Below are 26091 nucleotides of genomic sequence, written 5' to 3' on the forward strand. Positions count from 1 at the left end.
TTTTTGTGTTGCACCTTTGACTGTCCCATTCTTTAGGTCCACCTGCCTTGCTCTCATTACCTAAGTGGTTAAGAAAACGAAATGTGTAGAGTTTTGCTAATTTTGTGTGTAAACCAGGAATGAATAATTGGAGCCATCATCATATCTTGTTCGTCATCATTTGAATTATTATTTAAAACATAATTTTAGATTGTTTTGACCAAGGACGGAATGAGTTGTCACATGATATCTAGACAGATTGTATGGTATTTTGCAATATTCATGTTAAGAGAGATTAAGTATACGTTAATCATAACAGGACTGAAACGGTTTGCAATTTGAGTAATCTAATTCTGGAATGGAGAATTAAATGTTATAATTTTTTATCCTAAGGGCTCTGAATGTTCCCCTAAAAAAACAAAACAAAACAAACAAGAAAAAAAAAACGAAATTATCTTTAGAAGAGATGGGGCAAACACCCTGATAGCTCATGGGGTCCGTTACACTGAAACACAAGCAAAGAAAAGAGTTGCTGCAGTTCTGTTAAGTATGACACCATCCCTCCCAAAACAAGTTATTAATGGTTAGGTTGCAATACCTTTTAGCTGTCGCCAGGGAAGATCTCTAACTTCATGGTCACAGTGTAGACCTTCACCGTTCCGAAGTCCACAAAGGGCAAGGCACACTTTGTCTTCACCGTTAATCTTTCTCATTTGCTTTATTTAATGGATTATCGTTTTTAAGTCTTCCAAGTCCAGCAGAGAATGTTGCATCAAGGCTAGAAAATCCACAAAAATCAAAGTTATAATTGGAAAAGAGCAATCTCAATTTGTTCCTTGTAAAAGTGTAGTGTAAGGTTTGATGACTTAGTTTCAGTTCTTCCTTCGGTTGTGTGGCGCAGACCAAGCCCATCTAAAATTACACAACTACTTTATTTACAATGAAACTTAAATGGCAACTCATGATAAAGCCAAAAAAGTGCAAAAAAAGTACCATATATTTTGATGGTAATTTTATTTCATTTGGAGTAATATGCAAATGATGACAAATCATGAAGCACATTACACACAAAATAGTATGTATTTCAGTATCAGTGATTAACAATCTCATGAAGCCTATTTGAATTCATTCAGGTCGATTTGTGTACAGTAGTCTTAGGACAGCCTCCCCCACTACCTTAAAATCTTTTTTGTTTAACTTAGCGCTTACGGTTAGTGACGTTTTACTATATTATAATTAAAATAACTAACCATAAACACAGGAATCCATCCTTAAAAAAGAAGAGAAAGCTTCTTATTTCTTCCACATGCAAATCTTCTCTTTGATAACCTTCATCCTCTGAGACAAGTTCCCCTTTATATTGAAGAGGGAGATCACCCTTTGAAAACTTCTCTGTTGGAACACACCTCACCCTTAAAACAAAATTATACCAAATCCGTTGATCATTTTGCTTCCCTTTTTGTGGCTACTTCCTCCTGTGGGAGGCAAATCCATATATATTATCGAAATGAGTAAGTAGCTGTAAATGAGTTAATCACTTTTAGCCTTAACCCCTTACTCCCAAGATCTGATTGGTAATTCTCCCTTCTAGCTGCTACACATATCCTTGCAAATTAGTTGTGAGAATTTGGTGTTAGATCAGGACAACAACTTCTACCTGATAAGTTTGAATATTCTCATGAGCTGTTTGCAAGATAATATAAGGACATTATCGGGAGAAATTTCATGTTGATCACTTCTGGGAGTTAAAGGGTTAGAGATAGAACAGTTAGGTTCTCGAGCTAGCCCCTATAAATTTACCGATATTATTATCTTTATTATGATTATTTGTTACCATTTAGTTATTGCCTGAATGTCAGTCAATCACTATATTCGCGAATCATCTTTCTCTCCACAAACAGGGTACTCATAGATACGTGGGTTACGGCAGTTTACTGTTTTACATGTGAATGGAAATTTTCTGCAACACTACATTCGAGCATCATGATACAACCCCTAGTTATCTTCAATGTTATAAAAGTCATACTATATCAGTGGCCAAATGCAAGGTTAGGCTGCCTATTTTAAGCTAGCAAGAAAAGTAATGTAATTGCCTTTCCATGGTCTATTAGTAATTTCCAAAGCGTTCCAATTTTCTAAAGCTGACCCTCTTCGTCTAAACCATTCTAATAATATTGTTGTTTTGGTATTGTTCTCTTTTGTTTGCTCTATCTGTGTCACACATATTACCTTTGGCTACGGTTTTAGTCGAACAGTTTTTCCCTGGACACAATAAGATGTACGAGGAAGTTTAGCATAAAATAGAGTCTGAAAGGGATTGTAGTCTAATGATCTTGGATTAAGAGGAAGAAGGAGTTTTGTTGCAGTTCCATGTCACCTATATGCGGGGTAGCTGTAAAGTACATTGAATTGCCTTTAGTTGGGGATCTGAGAGTCTGACAAAACCGATGTACCTCCATCGGTCATTCTTTGTTGTAAAGGACTGCTACCAAATAAATAAACAAACTGATAAAAAAAACATAACCACAAAATTTTTAAGATCAATAAATTACACTATTTTTTAAGCTGTGGAGTATTCCGAAGGACGCATTCTTTTGATTTCTTAAATCTGAAAAGGCCGCCCTTTTCCTCCAAAAATCCCCAAAAACGGGCTTACGCCAACTTTAAAATCATATATGGAAATGTTGCAACAGTTTCATGAATCTTTCCCGGTAGTGACAAAATCTCTACTGTGATCCGCATGATTCTGACCTTCCCTTAGCAAATAGCAGCAGACGTTTCTTTCTCGCGGGCCGGGCAAAAGACAACAAACGCCCTATTCACGTACATTTTGTAAATTTTTCCAATTAAAAAAAAAAAAAGTAGCAAACATTTGTCCAATGAATTTACCGTTCCTTTGCTTTTCCTAAAAGATGGCAAGTTGTTTGAGCCCTTTTTTCACTCGAACACAACAGACAAATTTTTAAAATAAACTTCAGTGTTCTACAAAGCTGCACTTCATCGCATAAATTCATAATCATAGTAAAAGGTGATAAGATAACGCGGGTAATTTTATTTTTAGATTATGAGGGGACTCTGTGAATTACTATGGCGCTATATCCACAAAAGATTACCCCAATTGGCGCCCGTTTTCCAGCAAGGCTTCATTAACTTAATTCACAAATAAATCACATCAAAGGAACGTTTTACTTACGCCGTCTTGAGAAATTTTGCGTCCTTGGGCCGATTTGTACAGATCAATTTTTGGCCCCTCAATAATTTCCCGCCAATTTATTCCCTGTCAAATTTCTTGGTCACTTTCCCCCACACGATTCCATCGAAATGCTGTCGCTCTCCTTAGCAAAGTTTTAACCCTTAAATTTATATTTGGTAAACATTGTGATCATCGTATTTACACTTTTCGCCGAGTGATCAGTGATTAAGAACGGGGACCTTCTCAAATAGATAAATCCGTCTTTTCGTCTCAATTTTACCCAAATTTCTTACTCGACCAACTAAGTAACTTTCTGTACGGCAAATTCTGTTAAATTAAGTTCATTATTTAAAAAAAAAGAATTCGATAGCTTCAAATTTATCCTCTTATTTCATCATGACAATAACAACAACGAACAACCAGTAACAGCATGACAAACGATTTTGTGTACAGACCGTGTGGGCGCCTTAGGTCGCTATCATCGCAAAAAATTATCTTGAGGGTCATATTGCAGCACAGAGAATATTAGCAACTTAAGACCGCGCAAACATGTTATGAACTCATACTAAATAATATGGCCATTCCCGCACAAGAAAAAAAAATTCCTTTTTTTTTTTTTTTTAACAAATCCCCCGAATTTGAAGTAGATTTTCAGCTAAAAACCAACACGGTAAATTATTTTTAAAGTAAGTTCTGATAAATAACGTCCAGGTTTCTCCATTAAAAGGTTCGATATGCAGTTGTACTTCATCACATAAATTAATCAGCACAGTAATAGATTACAGGATTGCGCGGGAAATTTTGTTTGCAGAGCACATGGGGACTCTTACTATGGCGCTGTATCTCTACGAAAAAAGTTACCCCTTGTATTTGATTAGCACCAGTTTCCAGCAAGATTTCATCCCCTAAATTCATACGTAAATCCTATTAACGAAACAATTTAACTTACGCCGTCTTGAGCAATTTTGTGTTCTTGAGCCACTTTGCACTGTTTTATTTTTTTGCGTGTGTTATTAATTATTACCCGCCAATTTTTAATGTCGAATCTGTTGCTGTCTTTCTGCCACACAATTTCATGGAACTTTCTTCGCTCCCCTCAGCGAACTTTTACCTCTCAAGTCCATGGTTTGGAAACATCGTCAAGTCTATTTGGTCATAATATTTTCGCAATTAATTAAAAATTTTGCCATGGATATAACCCACCATGTGGGGACCTCTAAATGACGAGAAAACACATCCGTGCATTTTAATTATCATTTCACCCGATTTTATGAGTCGACATAGCCTCTTCCAATAGACATCTTACCAAAAGAAACAATAAATTGTTCTCATTAAGCTTCTGCCCTTTTCTATCGTTAAACTGCTCACGCCTTATGTACAGACTCGTCACCATCATGCACCAGATTTTATGGGGACCTTCGCAAGGAAAAAAGGTGCCCTCTCTTCGCAATTTTATCTGAATTTCTAAATCGACTGATCGAAACGAGCGACTAGATTAAATCCTTTAGACTAAGTTCAATTTTTCCGTTGAAAAGGCTCGGTACTTTCACTTCAACACATAAATTAATCATGATAATCGCAGTAATCAGTAACACTGCACGACTGAGAATTTTGTCTTTGGGCAATATGAGGACCATGTTAAAATTTGGTCCGATGTCACCCAACAGAACAGAACAGAAAAGTGAAAGGTGAAGAACATAACGATGACTTATAGCTTACCTTTAAAATAGTTACATTTTGGCTCCGCTTATACTCCAGATGCAGCTGAAGTCTCATGGAACTTGCTATACTTATCATACTGGCAGTTGGGCTTATGTTTCATTAACAGATCAGTAAAAAAATGCAAAACATTTGGATTTATCACAACACTTAGAAGTAGAGATAACGCACGTCACGAAAAAACATTTTCACTCGGTTCTTTAGACAAAAAATAGTCTTTTCATCTTTCTTATCCTTTGACAAATTTCGATCACCTTTGGTCCCCTAAATTGTTCGTTGCCCCAAGACCGGAGCAATGGGAACTACAAAAAAAATAAATTTATGCCGTCTAATGTTTCCTATCTTGAACAGATTCACTCACCACTCCGTGGGTCCCCTTAATTAGGGTTTTTGTTTTTCGATACATTACACTGAAGTCAAAACGTTAACAACTTGTATCCCTCTGCTACCCGCCAGTAAACGTTTACTTATTGCACTGACTTAGTAGACAGCATAAGCAGCCTTTGCCCACCGAGCATTTTGTTTATTATTTCACCCGATATAGCCTCTTCCAATAAATATCTGACCCAAAGAAACATTAAGTTGTTCTCATTAAGTTTCTGTCCTATCACCAAACTGCTCATGCCTCATGTGCAGACATTTTGTTATCATGTAGTGAAAAATTATGGGGATCGTCGCAAGAAAAAAAAAGCCGCTTTCTCTTCGCAATTTTACCCTAATTTCTTAGTCAACCGTTCAATTCGAAACGACCAGCTAAATAAATTCCCTCAAACTAGGTTCAATTCTTCCCGTGGAAAAGGCATGGTGCTTTCATTTCATCGCATAAATTGATCATGATAATCACAGCAATCAGTTACACTGCACGACTAAAATATTGTCTTCGGACAATGTGGGGACCAAGTTAAAATTTGCTCCGTTGTTCACCAAAGATTATTCGGTAGGGACAATGTAGAACAGAAAAATAAAAGTTAAGAACATAGCGACTTATAGCTTACCTTAAAATAGTTTCTTATCCATTGACAAATTTCGATCACCTTAGGTCCTCTTAATTGTTCATTGCCCCAGGACCGGAGAAATGAGGACTATACAAATAAACAAGTTAAAAGATCAGTAAAAAATGCAAAAAATTTGGATTTGTCACAATACTTAAAAGTAGAGATAACGCACGTCACGAAAAAACATTTTTCACTCGGTTCTTTAGACAAAAAAAAATAGTCTTTTCATCTTTCTTACCCGTGGACGCATTTCGATCACCTTTGGTCCCCTTAATTGCTCATTGCCCCAGGACCAGAGAAATGGGGACTACACAAAAAATAAATTTGTCCGTTTAATGTTTCTTATCTTTAACAGGTTCCCCTTAATTAGGTTTTGTTGTTTCGATACATAACACTAACGTCAAAAAGTTAACAGCTTCCATCCCTCCTGCTTACCGCCAGTAAACGTTGACTTCTTGCACCGACTTAGTTTATAGGAGAAAAAGCAGCCTTTAACCATCGTACTTCTGTTACAGAATTGTGCGGGAAATTTCGTTTGCAGAGCACGTGTGGACTTATTAACTATGGCGCTATATTTCCACAATAACTTTACCCCGTGTATTTGATGAGCACCCGCTTCTAGCAAGATCTTATCTCCTAAATTCATACATATATTCCATCAACGTAGCATGTTAACTTACGCCGTCTTGAGCATTTGTTTTTTTGGGCCAGTCTGTACTGTTTTTATTTTTTTGCGTGTGTATTTAATAATTTACCGCCAATTTTTATTTCCTGTTGAATCCGTTGCTTTCTTTGTGCGTCAGGATTCCATCGAAATGATATCGCTCTCCTTAGCAAAGCTCCACCTAACAAGCCCATTATTTGGTCAAAATTTTGAAAATGACAATTACATTTGCGCTAGAAATTTTACCTAAGTCATAATCCACCATGTGGGGACCCTAAAAATGACGAGAAAACACATCCGTGCATTTTGATGATTATTTCACCCGATATAGCCCTTTCAAGAGATATCTTACCAAAGGAAAATAAGTTGTTTTCTTTAAGTTTCTCGTCTTTTCTATCACAAAAATGCTCATGCCATATGTGCAGACATATCGTTATCTTGCAGTAAAAATTATGGGGACCGTCGCAAGCAAAATAGAAAGCCGCTTTCCCTTTGAAATTTTACCTGAATTTCTTAGTTATTTGTTCAAAACGAGCAACGAGATTAATTTCCTTAGACTAAGTTCAATTTTTCTTTTCAAAAAATCCTTTGGGGCTTTCATTTCATCACATAAATTGATCATGATAATTTGGCTGATGCGCCATCAACAGATCAGTAGGAAAATGCAAAACAATCAGGATTTGCCAAAACACTTAAAAGTAGAGATAGCGTGCGTCACGAAAAAACATTGTCAATCTTTTTTATCCTTTGAAAGTTTCGATTACCCTGAGTCCCTTAGTTGTTCATTGCACCAGGACCGGAGTAACGGGGACTATACAAATAAATAAGTTTATACCCTGTAATCTTACATATCTTTAAATTTATTCCAATTTTCAACAAGGGCTATGCGGCAGGGCAACAAAGAAGCTTACTGACCTAAAGCTTACCTTTAAAGTAATTACATTTCGACTACGCTTATACCCTAGAAGCGCCTGATGTAACTTAATTCTCGAGGAACTTGCGATGTTTATCACACTAGTATTGAGCTAATGGGTCTTGGACAAATCAATAGTAAAATGCAGAAAAAATCGGAATCTCCCAAAACACTTAGAGGTGGAGATAACGCACGTCACCAAAAACATTTTTCATTTTTCTTATGCATTGATAAATTTCAATCACCTTAGGTCCCCTTAACTGTTCATTGCCATAGGACCGGAGCAGTGGGAACTATACAAAAGAATAAGTTTATACCCTTTAATCTTCCTTATCTTTAAAATTCAGTCCGATGTTCACCAAAGATTACACGGCAGGGCAATGCAGAGCAAAGAAGCCACCCTAGAACCTCCTGATTTAACGGAGGTTTCAAAGAACTTTGCTATGCTTATCCTACTAGAAGTTGGGCTGATACGTCATTAACAGATCAGTCAAAAAAATGCAAATCATCTGGATTTCTCACAACACTTAAAAGTGTAGATAACGTACGTCAAGAAAAAAACATTTTTCAGTCGGTTCTTTGGACAAAAAAAATAGTCTTTTCATCTTTCGTTTCCGTTGAAAAATTTCGATCACTTTGGTCCCCTTAGTTGCCCATTGCCCCAGGACCGGAGAAATGAGGACCATACAAAAAATAAGTTTATGCCGTTTAATGTTTCTTATCTTTAACTCGCCATTCCGTTGGTCCCCTTAATTAGGTTTTGTTTTTCTGATACACTGACGTCAAAAAGTTAACAGCTCACAACCCTTCTGCTACCCGCCAGACATCGTTGACTCATTCCACTGACCTATTTAATGACAGTATAAGCAGCCTTTGACCACCGCAGTTTTGTTACTTCCTACAAAGAGTGGTTTAGTGAAAAACACAATTCCTTGCGTACTCATACCGAGTGACAAAACAAATTGATCCCTACATTTTGATCACCCATTCACAAGAGATATTCAGACAAATGTTACGATTCACAAGCTGAAATTGGACCTGAATGAAGTTCTAAGTAGGTTAAATGACGAATTCATCGCCATGTCGCAGACAAGAAGTAGTCCTTCGGTCGTTCATTGCTATCACCTTTGGTCTGCTTGCTCCAAGACCGGAGCAATGGGGTCTATAAAAAGAAATGTCTATACCCTGTGGTCTTTCTTATCTTTGGCAGTTAACTTACCGTTTGAATTAGTTTCTTCTCCATTGAATATATTTTAATGGCAGAACATTATTGGATGACCCAGCCACAACGTGAGCACATTTACCGACAGGACAAACTACTAAGGAAAACAAGACAAAATAAATGTGATTTGTTACTTTGGAAACTAGGTGAACGCTTCAAGCAAAGTGCGGTATCTCACCAGGGAGGATCACAGACTGGGCCAGCTATAGAGCGGCGGAAATCAAGCCTATCTGGCCTTAAGCGAAGTAATAATATGAACGATGACGGAGCGCAAAAGTCGTCTGCTACTTACGGCGGTTCGAAAAGATAAATTAGTACAGCAGCTTAAGATACAGAACATAAATCGGATGTTGTGTCCCCTACTTTCCCCCCCCCCCCCCCACCTTTTTCACCGGCGTGCTAGACTCCGGTTCTACCTAGTGCCATATGGCGAGCTCCGCATTCTCTCAGGCACCAATAAAAATTCAGTTTTTTTATCATTGCGACCGCGTTAATAATACCGGCTTGTTATTATGTCCAACGACCAACTTTAGAGATTCTCCCAGAGTTTTTCTCAAGCCATTCCAAGGATTGGTTCAGGTGCGAAGTTTTTTTCCATTACACAGAACAACACCCATTTGATATGAAAGCGTTACCTTTTTCAAAACCATAGTTTGGTAAACTCCTATATACTTATGTACTTGTCTCCCCAAAGAATGATTTAAGAGTGAATTAAACTTTTTTGTATCATTTTAAAATTGCTTGTTGTTCGTCTGATCTGTCGTGGATCTTTTCGTTCCTTCAGTTAGCATCTTACCTGAACCTTGCATGGTTGCTCGCCTTGACGTCAGTAATCCAGTGAACAACTATTTACTGCTTCCTTTTGAACGAAATAATTCTGGACTCCGGCTCATCAATGCTTCTTATGGTGTCAAACTACTGACATGCCAATTGAGGCCACGTCCACTTTATCACCTTTCTCTGAAGACCAAAAACAAACAAGTACCCTTGGAAGGCCACTATATCTAAAGCTCGTTGGATCCTGTCGTATAAATTGCTTAAACTACAAGAGTGCTGAGCATGCATAGAATTTATACAGATATTTTTCTTCCCCTCCAACGTCCAACGAGCTAACTTACCAGGTAGTCCCAGTTGCTTTTTCCGACACAAAATGGGTCAAGCGCCTTCTGTATAGCTCCGGTTGGCAAGGCATGATAGTGATATAAGAAACAAATAATTTATTTTGAAAGTCCTAGCCCTTCTTCCGTAAAGTAATACCTTGGGAAATCAGGCGATCCTCTGACATAGTCCACTTAACGCTTAACTTCCGCGTACCTCGAAACAGTCACCCGAGACCTTATGGCGACGGCGACGTAAAGGGACTCAACGTCGAGGCCGTCAGTTGCCGTTGGCGGTCCTGCCAAAAGTTTACATTACGAAAAGATCTTGGAAACCGTGAGTTTCTTATTCCAGCAATTGTGAACCTTTGAAAGTTTACTGAGTGTCTTGCCGATTTCGTCCTTGCTCATATCTGCCATGCCAAAAGTAAGAGACACTATTCTCATGGCTTATGCCCGTAATTTGATCGATGATACAGAGTACTTGTTTCTATATAACGTTAAGTTCTCCCAAAAATCTTTTTATTCTATATTGGAGCCACGAACGCTTCAATCTGGACATGATGACAGATAAAGAAAGCAAGAACTTACTGAAGTATTGAACCCTCCAGGCCTGATTGTTTGCTATAACGACGTCAACATGGACACAACTGAGGCATTCTACATATTTCTCAGGCAGTTTGCCTGCCCGAGCAGGTAATTGGAATTGATACCACGATTCGCGATGCCTGAGCCTCAACTTTGAATGATTTCGCATACTGTGATGGATTCCATTTGCACTGACTGGATACGTTTGCTGTTGGATTGGATCAGCCGTGGATAAGTCGCCCACCTTTGTAGACATTCACAGAAATTATCAGCGAGAAAGGAGCGGATGATGTACAACGGCCCTACGAAAGTACATTCAATGAAATTTAAGTCCATTGCTACACCCAACGGCCTTATTGCTACCCTCTATGGCCCGGTGGAGAGTAAAAGGCACAACAGCGTAATGTTGGCTCGATCCAAAGTGTTGAACCAGCTTCAGGAGGAGGCAACTTATGCATTCATGGCGATCCAGCGTATCTTCTCCGACTTCACTTTCACGGAGTTCATTTCACGGCGTTACTAACAGACCTTCCAAAAGCTTGGAACAAGTCAATGAGTGAAGTGAGATTTTTAATTGAATGGATCTTCGGTGATGTCGTAAAGTATTTTAAATTCTTGGACTTCAAGAGGAATTCAAAGTTATGCTCAAGCGCTGTGGGAAAAGTGTATATTTTATGTGCTCTTCTTCATAATTCTCGGGCATGTTTATGTGGTGCAATTACATCTAAGTTTTTCCAGTTCTTTCCCACAACTGTCCATGAGTACTTTCAAAAATTTCAAGCATGGTCCATAATAAATCAATTTTCCGAATAATTTTCAATCAGTCTTCAGTTTACTTTCAAATAAATTAATCTCCTTTAAACGATCATTACCATGTAAAAGCATTTTAAAAGTATTAAACTTTAAAACTATAAACAACTTTTAAAATTACAAGATTATATCAAATGATCGCATAACTCATACAGATTATACAAACTGTTGATATTCTCTTCAGACAGCTGATATTCTCTTCCTGTTGTCTATCACATATACAGAAATACGCAAGGCATCTGAACCAGAAAGTCCAAGTTTCAAATAAATTTGCGGAACAATTTTATTTGTCAGCAAGTTTTTGTAACAAGAACATAAGCACCTGGCTATGCCGCTGCAGCAAAACCATGTTCATACGTTCTAGTTGTCGTAGCTGCTGATGCTGCATTCATGCGGTATTCGGTTATTCCTCGAATCTTTCGTCATGTTTTTTTCCTAGATTCAACTTGCCCTCTGCCTCTCTTACCTCCTTCTCCATTTGCAGCTGTTGTTTCTTTAATGCCGCCTCCTCCAAGTCTTGGCACCAAGACAAGTCAATGGTTTGAGGCAACTAAAGAAAGCCTTGCCTTTCGAGATATATTTGCACATAATAAAATTCAGCCGTGTAGTTTTTTTTTTTCCCTTGATGCCGTTGAGTACGCATTTGTGTCTGAGGGTGTCCGTGGAGACCAATCGGTGCACGAGAGTGTCTGTCGCATGTGAATCACATGAACGGCCAAAGGTGAGCCTATCCTACCCAGTTCTCAGGATCTTCGCCCAGGTTTTTGATGAATACTTTCAATTGTTTGTAAAAGGCTTTCTCTGTCCACCCACGGATCTCTTTCCAGTGTCAGCCTACAACAGAGGAGCCATTTTCTGAGAATGGGACTTGTGCAGTTTGTGCAATAGAACCATCTGCATTCAATTTAAGTTGAACCAAATGTATTATGCATTTTTTCCGGTTGAACCATTTGAGCTAGTTTGACCATTTAAACTACTTCAACCAAATAAGATAGATTGTGCAATTTGTGCAGTTTAAATGTTTTTGTAAGTTTGAATATTTAACCAGTTGGACCAATTAAGCTAGATTGTGCAATTTGTGCAGTTGAAGCACTCAAGCTAGTTAGACCATTTGGACTACTTCAACCAAAAAAGATAGGTTGTGCAATTTGTGCAGTTTAACTGCCTACGCTAGTTTGACTATTCACCCAGTCGAGCCTATTAAGCTAGATTGTGCGATAGAACCTTTTAAGCTAGTTATGGAGTTTGTCCAGTTGAACAGTTTAAGCTAGTTTGACCATTTGAACTACTTCAACAAATTCAGGTGGCTTGTGCAATTTTTGAAGTTAAATGTCCTCGCTAGTTTGACTATGTAACCAGTTAAATCATTTGAGACAACTTTAACAGTTTCTGCAGTTGAACTGGTTAAGCTAGTTATGAATTTTATACAGTTTAACTGTTTTCGCTAGTTTGACCATTTAAGTAGTTGGAGTTAAATTAAAGAAATTTCGAAAAGAAGTTCGAAAGAACTGCAGACGTTTACCAAACAGAGAGAGAAAAACGACAGAAAACTCCGTCACTTGCTCAGTAAGAGGTCTCCTGTTAATTCAGGCTCATCTCTGAGAGATAAATGAGTCTTGAACCTTTCCTCCAAGGAGTTATCCGCGCTGGAACGGAGTGGTTTAGAGAAGGGTCTGAAGTTTGCTATTGCTCCTCGCAAAATACCGACTGCCGATATTGTCGCCGCTGTTGAAGAGAGTATCTCTCAACTCAACGACGATCGTAGGTATTTGGTAAGAGCAGAAGTAATTAGCATACTCACACGCGCTAAACCTCCTCCCAAAAACATTCAAAAGGATGTTTTCAATGCGCTTATAGCTCTCAAAAAGGATCCGGACAGGCTCGTAATTGAGAACAAGGGTAATTGTGTTGTGGTTATGGACAAACAGCAATATCACGACAAAGCTTTGTCTCTGCTTAATGACAAGAGTACGTATGCTGTCTTTAACTCTGATCCTACCAATAAAACTCAAAGAAAGTTAAACAAAATGTTGCTTGATTTGAAAAAAGCTGGTATAATTAGTGACTCTACGTACAAAATGTTATACAGTAGTGACGGCTTATGTCCACGTTTTCATGGCTTATCTAAAATTCATAAACCGGGAATTCCTTTGAGACCCATTGTCTCTTTTGTTAATTCTCCGACTTATGCAATTTCTGGTTATCTTGCGAGAATTGTGTCACCTATTGTTGGGAATACTGATTACTCTGTCAAAAATCCCTGCGAATTTGCGGATTTCATAAGAGATAAAACTCTTAACGCTTGTGAAGAATTAGTATCTTTAGACGTTGTTTCGCTCTTCACCAAAATCCCAGTTGATCTTGCCGTCAAGGTTGCGGAGGAATGACTCAGAGAAGATGCTTCCCTGGGACAAAGAACTTCCTTGCCTGTGGAGGATATTAGTCATCTGCTGTCTTTTTGCCTCAAAACCATGCAATTTACATATAACGGCGCTTACTATCAACAAGTTTTTGGTACAGCGATGGGTTCGCCCGTCTCTGCTGTCATTGCTAACATGGTAATGGAAGACGTGGAACAAAAGGCCTTAGCCACTTAATCGGTTAAACCCTTTTTCTGGAAATGATATGTCGATGATATTATTTCTGCGATAGTTGGAAATGAAGCGGAGCGCCTCTTGTCGCATTTGAATTCAGTAGAGCCGTCGATCCCATTCACCCTTGAGCGTGAAAAGGATAGACATTTTCCCTTTCTTGATTTAAATGTGTTCAGGGTAATTTGGAGACAAGTGTTTACTGTAAACCTACCCACACCGACAAATACCTCGCTTTCGATTCTCATTACCCCGTTTGCCATAAAAAGTCTGTAGCCAAAACTTTACTTAGGAGGGCTGACTGTCTACCATCTTCACTCGATTCGAAGGCTGAGGAGAGGAAATATGTTTCCAATGTCCTAAAGGCAAATGGCCATACAAAAACTTTTCCCCGTAACTGCCAAAAATCAGTTACAAATAGTAACGCTCTTGATGCAAGGGAACCAGCGGTTTTGCTTTTATTCCTTATATACAGGGTGTTACGGAACCCATCAAGAGAATTTTGAATAGCCACAACGTTAAAGTTGCTCAAAAACCTTTTCAGACTTTGGGGCATATTTTCGCCAAACCTAAGGATCCTGTCACGAAAGAAAAACGAACCGACGCCATTTATTGTATCCTTGCAATGACTGTGTCAACGAATACATCGGACAGACCAAACGTCAGTTTGGTACACGGTTAAAAGAGCGCCAAAAAGCGGTTTTCCTTTGCAAAAAGGAAAATTCAGCTTTATCGGAGCATACATGCCTAACTAACCATACAATTGGGTGGAATAATTCTAAAATTATCACCACTAATCTGCGTTACCACCAGCGCCTTTGTTTGGAGGCTTGGCATATTAACTCCGCTCACGCTCCTTAAAATCGTGACGGTGACGGTTTGCTACCTGACGCCTATTTAGACCTCGTCCGAAAAAAAAGGCTGCTGATTAGTGATCATATAATAGGACCTCTTGTTGCAGCGTTTAGATCACCCCTGATGAAGGCACTAGACAGGAGTGTCGAAACGTTGGGTCTATGAATTGTAACTTTTTCGGTTACATTCATTAAATCTGCAAACCAGAGTAGAATCAAACTATGTCCAGTTGGAACAAATAGGCTAGATTGTGCAGTTTGTGCAGTAGATCCTATTAAGCCAGTTATGCATTTTGTCCAGTTGAAGCACTTAAGGTAGTCAGACCATTTCAGATAGATTGTGCAATTTTTGAAGTTAAACTATCCTCGCCAGTTTGACTATGTAACCAGTTGAATCATTTGAGGTGACTTAAGCAGTTTCCGCAGTTGAACTGATTCAGCTAGTTATGAATTTTGGCTGGTTAAACCATTTCAGCTAGTTACGCATTTTGTCATTTTCGCTAGTTTGACCATTTTCAACCACTTCAGCCAAATAAGATACATTGTGCAATTTGTGCAGTTCACTTCGAATGTCAGACAATTCGTCCCGGACAATTAGCCCCCAATTTCAATACAATTCACCCCCAATGTGAAAACACCCAAACTATTGTAGAAAATAAAGCTTTTGTCACAAGGCAATCATTTCTTGAAAGAAAAAGAAAACTCGACTACTCGAGTCAACCGAAACCAAAATAATTTAATGATCGTCAATCGCGTGAGCGTAAGATGGTGATACGTGTTCAGTTCTTCGGTTTTAGACGCGCGAGAACGCGTTCGCTCTTATTATACTTATAAATTCGACCGTAGATAGCTTTGTTTCATGTACGATGGGCACGAATGATTCGGTTGACTGACTCGGTGTTTTCACATTAGGGGTGAATTGTCTAAAAATTGGGGGCGAATTGTCTGAGGGGCGAATTGTTCCGATACCGTTTACCTCTTTCCGCTGGTTTGACTATTTTAACCAGTTATACCGATTAAGCAAGATCGTGCAGTTGGTGCAGTTGAACCATTTAAGCTAGTTATGCATTTCCTCCGGTTGAACCATTTGAGCTAGTTTGACCATTTGAACTGAGGAGGGCATTGGGGCCCATTAGAAACCTTAAAACCGTAGAAAAAATCATCCAAAACCGAAAAAAAACTCGATCAAAACTGAAAACGGCATGCAAAACTGTCAAAATCGATACACTTTAACATCCCAGTTATTAAAACCCTGATCGTTTCGATACAGTGATGACAAGTGTAGCGTACAGAGTAAACTACACTAATTTCATGACAGGATCCATGAATACCATGCACTTGGCATTCGTATCTTCTAGTATCTGCTTAAATTAACAGCTACGCTCTCGAGGACGAGAAAAGCCCTCCATAGGATTGCAATTTTGCAGTCGCAAAAAGCTATAGCTCTGGAAAGTTTCATCAAAAATCCCTGATCTAACATTTCCATTCGCGAACTAAGACCTGAAAGTTTGGAGATTCCATTGGAATGTTGAATCAATCAGTCACGTATGGCCTGTAACTTGGTCACCAACTTCGAGGTGGCGTTGATAAAGAAACTTTGGAAATGATCCGTGCTTAGCTGTGCCCTACGTGCAGGCGCGTAGCCGTACCCTCCCTTCTTCCCCCCCCCCCCCCTACCTCAGGGGAGGGGGAGGGTACGGCTACACGTAGGCTACCTAGGGATCCCTGCGATATTTCAATTGGTTTGTCACTCATTCCTCTCGATAAAATTTGCGTTTAGCGGCTATTCGAGATTAGTGGAGGCGCGTAGTTGCCGCTCAGATCGAAGAGAAACCGGAACCCAAATAGGTCTAATTGGAAAAACCGAAAACTGCATCGGATATCAAAGCCGAAAACCAGTTAGTATTTTTTTGCGAAAACCGAAAACCAAATGCTAAAAAACGGAAAATCCGCAAACCGCAATGACCACCAAACCGAAAAAACGAAGTTTTTTGGCGCAAAAACCGAAAAACCGATCTAAAACGTAGCCAAAGCTGCAAAACCGAAAATCCTAAATCCCCCCTTTGAACTACTTTAGCCAATTAAGAAAGAATGTGAAATTTGTGCAATTTAACTGTTTTCGTTAGTTTGACTATTTTAGGTATTTGAATCTAGATTGTGCAGCTTGTGCAGTTAAACCATTTAAGCTAATTGTACATTTTTTCAAGTTAAACCATTTAGCTAGTTTGACCATTTGAACTACTTTAAACAACTACGATATATTTTTCAATTGTTTTCAGTTTAACGGTCTTCGCTAGTTTGATTGTTTAACCAGTTGAGCCAATTGCGCTGAACTGTAAACTCTTTTTATTACATGAACAACGATTCACTGAAATCAAATGCATAAATCCGCTGAATAAAGCAAAATAACCGAGTCACAAAGGATAAGAAAGCTAAACAAAAACGATGGAATAGTACAAGTTATTTGTGTCTTGTCCCGTTACTAACAAATGAAATCTTGTTCGACAATCTTAGCAGAAACTAAAACTTAAACTCAAAACAGACCATGTGCTCTCGAAAAATTGATATCTTACCGTGACTGCAAAATAACCAGCGGTACACTGAAATATCTACTTGACTGTCTGAATTCGAATCAGGTCGCAGAAATGACATAACTACTTTCTAGGCAGAACCAATTCTGCTGGATCGTGCACTTTGTGCAGGTTATGCAGTTGAACAATTTAAGCTAGTTTGATCATTTGTACTACTTCAACCAATTAGTTATTCAACCAGTTAAGTTAGTTTGGTTATTTTAACTACTTTAACCAATTATGGTAGATTGTGGTGTTTGTGAGATTGAACCCTATAAGATGCTTATGCATTTTTTTCAGTTTAACCATTTAAGCTGGTTTGAGCATTTTAACTATTTCAACCAGTTAGGCTGGATTGTGCAATTTGTCAGTTTAACTGTTTTCGCTAGTTTGACTATTTAACCAGGTAAACCAATTGAGCTAGTTTAACTGTTTTAACTACCTGAACCAATTCAGCTAGATTGTGCAGTTTGTGCAGTTGAACAATTGAAGCTAGTTTGATCACTTGAACTACTTTAACTAACTAAGATAGGTTGTGCAATTTGTACAGTTCAACTGTTTCGCTAGTTCGACTATTTAGTTGAACCAATGAACCATTTCGGAGGCTTGTTGCGTGGATGTGATTAAATTTGGCTGCTTTCCTGCTGTAAACTGTCCAGCTTTATAGACTTTGAGTTTTCTACCTGTTGAGATTTACCTGCGTCCCTATACAGTCAGGCGAAGTCTACTGTACGCCGAGCTGATGGACAGCGGTCTGCAATTTAAAGATAGGTGAACATGTCAATTGCGTGGAGTTTTGTGCCAATTAAATGACTGTAAGGTTAGTTGTATTGCTTCTTAGAGCTGGTGGGTACGTACGGTGAATCAAAAGTTCTCACAGGTTGTGCCCAAAGAGTTCATGCCATGATGCATCTGTTCTTCACAGTTACTATCCAGTGCACAATCATTTGCAAAATTTAGATCACGGATGGTGGTAAGACTGACGTCAAGTGTTTCCTTAAGTCGTCTACGATTGTGAAGCATGTGATCAGTTCTATAACGAGTTTCTACGCCTGCATCACCTTGTGAGAATGCACCTGGGAGCATTGTAGAGAGCATCATTGAGAAGAAGGTTGGGCGAGAACACATACGTGTTTCAAGCCATTGTTGACCGGGAAATATTTCCACACCTCACTATTTTACAAGTTCCATCATTTCATTAAGAAACTTTCCAATCATGGAGATGATAATAGAGGTGCATCTAGCTTTGAGATGACTTTCTATAGATCATCACGACTGACCGTGTCTAACGCCTTGGTCAGGTCAACAAAGGTGGTACAGAGGTCCTAGTGTTACTCCTGGATTTTCTCATAAAGTGACGAGCTGTAAATATCACATGTGCTGTTCCGCTGCTGCTCGTTCGAAAGCTGCACGGACTCTCGGGCAGGAGACCTTGTTGCAAATGTTTGATGAGTCGATTAGGCATGACTCTAGCAAGGAATTTGCCTAAAACTGACGGCAGTAACGGTGTTTCCTTGTGGTTATCGCAGGACTGCCTGTTTCCTCGCTCTTACAATTGGACAATGATAGCCTTATTGAAGTCTTGACATCTTTACTCCAAAAGGATGAGAACATTTCACACAGATTTTGGGTGACTATTTTATTACCTGCCTTTCATATTTACGCAGGAATGGCGTCTGCGCCTGGAGCCAGGTGTCTTGCATTTTTCTGAGATGCTCTTGAGTTTACTATTGCAGGCAATAAAGACTTTCATTTCGATACAGATGTTGCGCTGACTTGATAGGCAAGAAAGTGCTTACGTTTCTGCTCTAGGAGTTCGTTTATTTACACACATTGTCATCAAGCCAATCCTGATTTTCCTAAGAGACCGAGCCTAGCTGTTGCAGTGATGCAGTATAGAAAAATCCACTCCTCTTTAAGACTTGTTTCAAGGAAATGGAGATCAGGAAGCTTATCCATGAGGTCACTGATGACTTAAGTTCATTCATTTTCCCGAATAAGAGATTCCAGTTCACATGGAGGAATATTAATTTCATAATCATCTCAACTATATCTCTGTGGCTTAACGGATGATTCCTTTTTGGTGTTTTAATCTTCTGTAGTGTCACAGTAAGAACTGCAATAACTTAGGTGGCTTCGCCACCTATAGGAGATGCGAATTTTTCACACCTTGTGCGAATGTTTTAAAGGTGTTTCTGAGAAATTGCACCACAATATCTCACATTTTATGCCAAATTTTGTGATTATTTTGAAAAACAGTGCTGAGATGGTCGGGATTTTTGAAGAAAAAGATATTTTAGACTTTTAGAGTTAAAAGAGATTTATAGACATTTTTTTGAAGAATTTCTTGATAGATTTTGGGAATTATGTATCTTGGCCTATTTTGAGGTATTAATAAAGTTGTGTTCAATATGTGACATGATTTCAATTTGAGAGTTCTCTTACTTAATCTTGTGCACCGTGACTTATAGATGAGAACTAGATCCTTGTAACAAGGATTCCCATCCTTCCCATCCTTCACATCCTTTCCTTCCTCCCCGCGAGCCAGTATTGATAAACATTTTTTTTCGAGCTTTCTCTAACTAATTATTTAGCGGTCCTAGATTTTATTTGAATGTAAGAGTTCTTGCTGTTAGGTATCTAAGTGAATATTCTGTGAGGTTTATTGAAAGCAATACTGAGAACTCCTGGAAAGGGTATTTTATCTAACAGGTATGTCACAGCAAGGTGCATGGCGTGATAATCTCACCAATCAAGCGATTGCAGACAGACGAATGATAGAACCAATATGACAGAATCCAATCACTGAACTACTGCATGATGCCACAGATGTTGGAATTTTTCAGTTCGCTCAAATAGATGAAACATAGCATTAATTTGCACTTAGCTCGATCATTAACCATTTACACCCTTAGGTTGGTACTCATATTCTCCACACCGATCTCTCTACATTTCCTGTGGTGAGGACAAGGAGAATTTGTTTAACAATGATGAGCTTTTCAAATTGGTTATTATTTTCATTTTTCTCATTACCTATACATTCAATTCAAGGTTGATACTGAAATGAGAAATTAGAAGCCAGTCACCCTTTAGAGTTAATGGGTAAATAACTCAGAATTGGACGTGAATGAAATCGCTATTTTAAAAGAGAAAGAAGGGAAAAGAAAGCGTTTTTTATGACGGAATACAGGAAAAAAGAAAACTGCTGCAAACAAATGGAGATTTAATCATTATGATTACCCCTAGCTTAGTGCATGGTGAGCCAACATGGATATTCAATTTGTCCTTGATGTTTAAGCTAGCCTTGTGTTATGTATATTTGCTCTTGCACCTCAAAGGCACAAAAAAGCATCGATGAGATTTAGCGAGCTGCTTGTGATGAAGCCACAAAATAAAATGATAGTTTTAAGCAATTATTCGGACGTATAGGTAATAAATTGCTAAACAATGTTGAGATAAGCGCATACTCCATTGACTCTGCATGCACACTTTTACTACCCACACCAGGTCTACATGTTGAGGTCCTTACGATTCAGAGCCCACGTATGCGTCCTAGAGTTTCAAAAAGTCTGATTACAGATTACTTGAGACTCGGAGGGTAACGGAAAGGCTCTGGATGTGCTATAAGAGCCCTGACCCTGCCATCGCTGAGCATTTTAAGGTCGATTATTGTCGAACGCGGATGAAATTTTTGGGGTATATTTTTTGTGTTTAACAATTGGTGCCGCTTTACTAATAGCCTTTTGTAACAGGGACGTTAAAGAGCCCTGTGACCTGCATCAGTTCTTTTTTTTTCTTTTTTTCTTTTTTTCTTCCTTTTTTCTCAAACACTTTTTTGGAGCAAAACGGACATATCGTTAAAGATTCCAAACATGATAGGAAAATTAAAGAGAAAATGTTCCCAATAAGGCAAGTGCGAACGGTACCCTAAAACAAAGCACCATCCTAATGGTTACCTCGGCTGAAAACAGCCTACCATTCTCAAATAATGTTGCGCGCGTTGATTCTGTTATTTTTTAACATAGAGAGCAAATTACTTAAGGTTGATTGGTTCAGATAGAGGGAATTTTCCCTTTATTTTGGTAATTGCCCTAGGGAAAATAACCCAAATTTGAAATATCTTCTGTTTTGATTGGCACCTGAGCAGGCAAGATGGGCTCGGGACTGCCCGCTGTGATTCCGCGCAAAAACAGTTGGCCTCCTTTCCCGTCTCTCGAAATAAACAAGTCTTGATTCGTAATAAAGCGGCGATGTTTTTGCTCTATAATAAATCCGATATTGACCAAGCTTTTTCGGTCGAGGTGGCTGGATATTAGTGTCGTTCTCTTTTTTCCGTTTTTATGGAAATAAAACACAAAAAAGAACTGACCCAATATCTAGCCATCTTGACCTCACGCTTGGTCAATGACGCTTATGAAAAATTGCGTTACTTCCGATTCTTTCCAAATTTGGAGTATAAGATGTTGAAAATTAAAGCCAATTTGGTAGTTAATTATGCACTACACAACTAATATTTCAAGTTCAATCGGCGTCGATGTGAGTCGATCTTATTTTATCCCCGTTGATGATGATTTAGAGGTTAAATTTATCATCGGAAACTCCGTAGATGGAATAGACAGTGGTGAAGGACGCAGAATAGATCGGGGGCTAGAAATCGAGATCGAGAAATCGAGAGCCATCGAACATATAGTTTTGAAAAGCATAGTCGTTCACCTCCAGTAGCCTATTCCGCATTCGCGTGCAGTTCCTGAGTTTTGATCAAAAATTTGTAACAAGTATCTGAGACCAAAGAGCCCATAATTTACGCCAATGGATGTGATTCAACTATGCGATTCAAACCATGTGACGCGTAATACGATTGGTTGTTTTGTTGCCATAGAGAAATGCATATTTTGATTGTAAGCGATTACTAGTTAGTTTGTACGTGTTTTGTTTTAGTCAACTTCAATTTAGGAGCGGAACAAACCATTGTCACATTGGTATTCTTAGCGAAGGAGAAGATGCTATAATTGAGGAGGTGAGTGAAACGTTTTCATCGGGTATAAATTCAGAATAACAAGTACAATCTTTTAATGCTTATCCTCAAAAATAACTCAGAATTTTTAAGCCCTGTTCAAACGGTCACGATAGTTGATGATAGTTGAAATAATCATTTGCTGTCATGTTTGCGTTCAAACATCTCATGATAGTTAACAATTGTTCACCGAAGTGGAGGTAAATATCAGGTAATTTAGTGTCAACAACTGAGTTGAAAACGTAAATTGGCCACCGTAAAGAGTTAAAAAGCCGACGTTTCGAGCGTTATCCCATCGTCAGAGCGATTGACGAAGGACTAACGCTCGAAACGCCAGCTTTTTTTACTCTTTACGGTCGCCAATTACGTTTTCAACTCAGTTGTTATCTCTAAATTACCTGCTATACTCTCCCACCGACGCAGCACCACGGTATCTTTAGAAACTTACCCTCTGTATTCATGGGGGTAAATATCCATCATTTTCATCGACACTGAGGTGATTAATTTGTTTCAGTATATATAGTATATCACACAATTACCATAAACTTAGTTTATTTCTTTCAATGTACCAAAAATGGTGGGAATTCAATTCTTGTTGTTCAATTTTTCTCATCATCTGTTCGGAGGTGAATGGTACTTGCCATTCAACTAGCCAACTGAACAACTGAACTAGCCAATCAGCACATGAAAAAAAAACCATTCACTGAATGTGTGTTATATACTAATTGATTATAGCTGTTGAAATCATACAATGGGATTTTACTGCTGGCTGATACCTAGTATCTTAGTGTGTGAAATTGTAAGCAAAATATCAGCCAAGAAGAGTGCTTATCGCCACAGTTTTAGAGAACATTAATGTAGAACGACTCTTCTAAAGAGTTGCTTGATCACCACAAATGAAGCAGGAAGGAATGGATATGAAGTCAAGAAGTTGCAAGCAGAAGACAGAAGCCTTTAACCCTTTAATTCCCAGATCAAATTTGTCATTCTCCTCACTGTCAACCATACAATTCTTATAATGTTAGTTCAGATAATTTAGTATTGGATCAACAAATTATTCCCTAATTTATATTTTTCGCTATTCTCATCACTTATCTGGTTGATATTGCATTGATATTGTAAGGAGAAATTCTCTCTTGGTCACTCATGGGAGTTAAAGGGTTAAGGAGATGTTGAAAATGAACTTTGAGACAACCTATAAAATTTTGACAACTATTTTACCCCTCTTAAGATTTTCCATTTCAGTTTGAGCCTATTTTTGGCAAGACCACAGACTGAAAAACTAGTTAATTATAGTTTGAGTTCAAATGTGCACCATAGTTAGTTACTATCATTGTCTATCTGTACCATTTCTATAGGGCTTTACAGTAAATCAGTGTATATGTGTTGAACTTCATATATTGACTTCATTTGAAATACATTTTTGTTTCAATGTGTTGGTGTTGACCCCCAAATTTCTTCTGCTTCTGCTGCCCCCAGTTCTGTTTTGCCAGCAGTTAGTAGTCTCATATTTTCAAAGAGCATCAGGTTTATTTTTCTGATGAGAGTGCTATATTCAGGCCTGAACTTATACTTCAGTTCATTTGCCCAGGGACATTGTGAGACAGTTTTGTGAATTCCCTGAGAATGATTTATCATCTGTGAATAGCCCACTGCTCCTCATATTTCCTAACCAAACCCAAAGTGAGTTTAGGAGTATTTCAGCTTTCTCTGGGAACAACATATGCTTTGCGGTGTATCATAAAATGAAAAGGGGATATTTAAAAGTTTGGTTTTGCCATAGTGTCTGGAAGTGCATGCTAGAAATGATGGAAATTGCTTTGCATTGTGTCATACCGAAGAGTGTCATAGCTTATTGTTTTGCTAACCATATTTCCCATTGCTTGATTTTAATCACTGTCAATGGTTTTAGATGTTTTGTTACTCAAAGGAAATACCAAAGAAGAGATAAAAAAACAAAATAATAGAAGATGCAAAAAAATTAAAAAAAAAAGAAGTGAAGAATGTCATAAAAGCCACTTTGCAGCATTCATTTTAACTTTGTCAGTCATGAGTTATGATAGTTGTGTTTTGATGCTAGTTTTGCCAAAGAGACCTCCTATTGATTAGCAAGGATAGTGGAGGGCATATTTATTTACTTAGTAACACTTCAAACCTGCCCCCATGCTGACACACCCCCATTTTTTCCAAAAATATTTCTTCCCAGTAAGAGTTTGACTTACATTGGAAAACATGAAAATTTTGTGAAAAGATTTAGAATTTACTTTTCTCCTTTCAAATTTTCAGGAATGTGGCTGACATCTGGAGGATCAATTTTGTATTACTTCATAATAATTATTCATAATAATTACTGACATTTTGATGAAAAATCTTTTTTTCCTTAAATATGATAACAAATTTATGCTAATTTTTCTGAAATTCTTATTTTAATACACTTTAACGTAAGATAATGTAGGGCCTTATTGCTATAAATACATGTTGAGGTAAAAAAATGAAAACACAGTGTGGTCAATTTCATGCATTTTTGGGGGCCATAGATGAGTTAAAGTTTGCAAGATCAGTACTAATATATATGACCTAAATGTAAATGAGTGAGCCATTGTTTTATATATGTTAGTGCATCTAGTTCAATCTGTTTCCTAAGGACTGTGAAAGGTGTTCACTGTAGTTTAGGGTAAAACTTTGGAGTCAAGGGAAAGATCATTTTCCTTGATGAAAATTGAATTAGTTGGTAGTGACAAAACTTATCAGTGATCGGTACAGCATTCTGTGCCACACAGCTTTGGTCCTATAACATCTACTTTGTCAGTTTTTCTAAGTTATTGCATAATCTGGTGACTGACATAATATGATATGTCTCTGTGTAGAACAGCCCACACATTACTCAAAGTTCTGTTAATAGACAGACATCTTCTGATTGGACACGGCACTACTGGATGTACTGAAAGAATGATACATAAGGGAACTTATAAGAAACAATAAGCACATTTAGAGGTGCTCAAAAAAGCCATAGAGTTACATATATTGTTAAGTTCTATCAAAAAGGCACTAGATAAAGCTGTTTAGAGGATTCCATGCACAATCAAAATCCCTTGGGAAGATAACTCTTCTACCAAAAGGGAACTAGTAGTAATAATAATGATAATAATAATGAGACTTTGATGATGTTCTTTTTGGGTCTGAGAGTCTGTGTCACCTCAATATAAAAACCTGATCAAAGAAAATGGGTGGTGCTTGTGTTCTTTAGAGGGTAATTCTTTGAAATAAGACCTTCATAATGAGGACTCCCGAAGAGTCCCTTTACTTTGGTTCGGAGAACACACACCGTAATTCCTCTCAAAAAGGGAGAAAACAAAAGACTGGAAAAAATTTTTTTAGCCATAAAGCACCTTAGGAGGTGCTCTAAAAAAGTCATAAAGATAGTTACATTAAGAATTAATGTAAAGAATACAGTTTTTAACAAAGTACACTCTGCAATTCTTAGTATCACTCAGGCACTGTGTGTATCTGAATACACACAGTGTGTGTACTTTATGAAGAATTTGAGTGTGTAAACCATTAAAAGATTATTTTTTCGTTAATCTAAGTATCTTAATGGTTTTCTTGGGCACTTCTTCATGTGCCTCAGGACACAAAAAAACTTTTTTCCAGGTTCTGTGTTTTTACCTTCTTGTGAGGACTCAAGATGTGTGTTATACAAACCGACTTATGAGGACCATTCAAAAGTCCTCACTATGATGGTCTTTTCTCTTATTACAACGTATTTATGAGGACTTTTTTGTGGGGACTTGAAAATGTCCCCACAATTTGAACAGACCCCACTTTGCTGGTGTGTATACATATGAATGTCCTCATAAGTGTGCAAAGGTGCACGCACACACA

The 26091-nt window shown here is 38.1% G+C and overlaps 2 long non-coding RNA genes across 3 annotated transcripts; one reads left to right on the forward strand and one right to left on the reverse strand.

Moving 5' to 3' along the window:
- Positions 1–577: 577 nt before the first annotated feature.
- On the reverse strand, positions 578–5956 carry LOC136283192 (uncharacterized). Of its 2 annotated transcripts, none has more exons than XR_010718619.1 (3): positions 5887–5956; positions 1230–1391; positions 578–757 (listed from the first exon to the last, which is right to left on the reverse strand). It is a non-coding gene; the product is annotated as an uncharacterized lncRNA (long non-coding RNA). The 2 variants fall into 2 exon arrangements; XR_010718618.1 differs by lacking the exon at positions 5887–5956 and adding an exon at positions 4892–4973.
- A 16165-nt stretch (positions 5957–22121) lies between these two features.
- On the forward strand, positions 22122–25790 carry LOC131785279 (uncharacterized). The gene is made up of 2 exons (XR_010718524.1): positions 22122–22212; positions 24496–25790. It is a non-coding gene; the product is annotated as an uncharacterized lncRNA (long non-coding RNA).
- The last annotated feature ends 301 nt before the right edge of the window (positions 25791–26091 follow it).

The sequence above is a fragment of the Pocillopora verrucosa genome, chromosome 8 (genome assembly GCF_036669915.1).
Source record: "Pocillopora verrucosa isolate sample1 chromosome 8, ASM3666991v2, whole genome shotgun sequence".
NCBI classification, from domain to species: domain Eukaryota; kingdom Metazoa; phylum Cnidaria; class Anthozoa; order Scleractinia; family Pocilloporidae; genus Pocillopora; species Pocillopora verrucosa.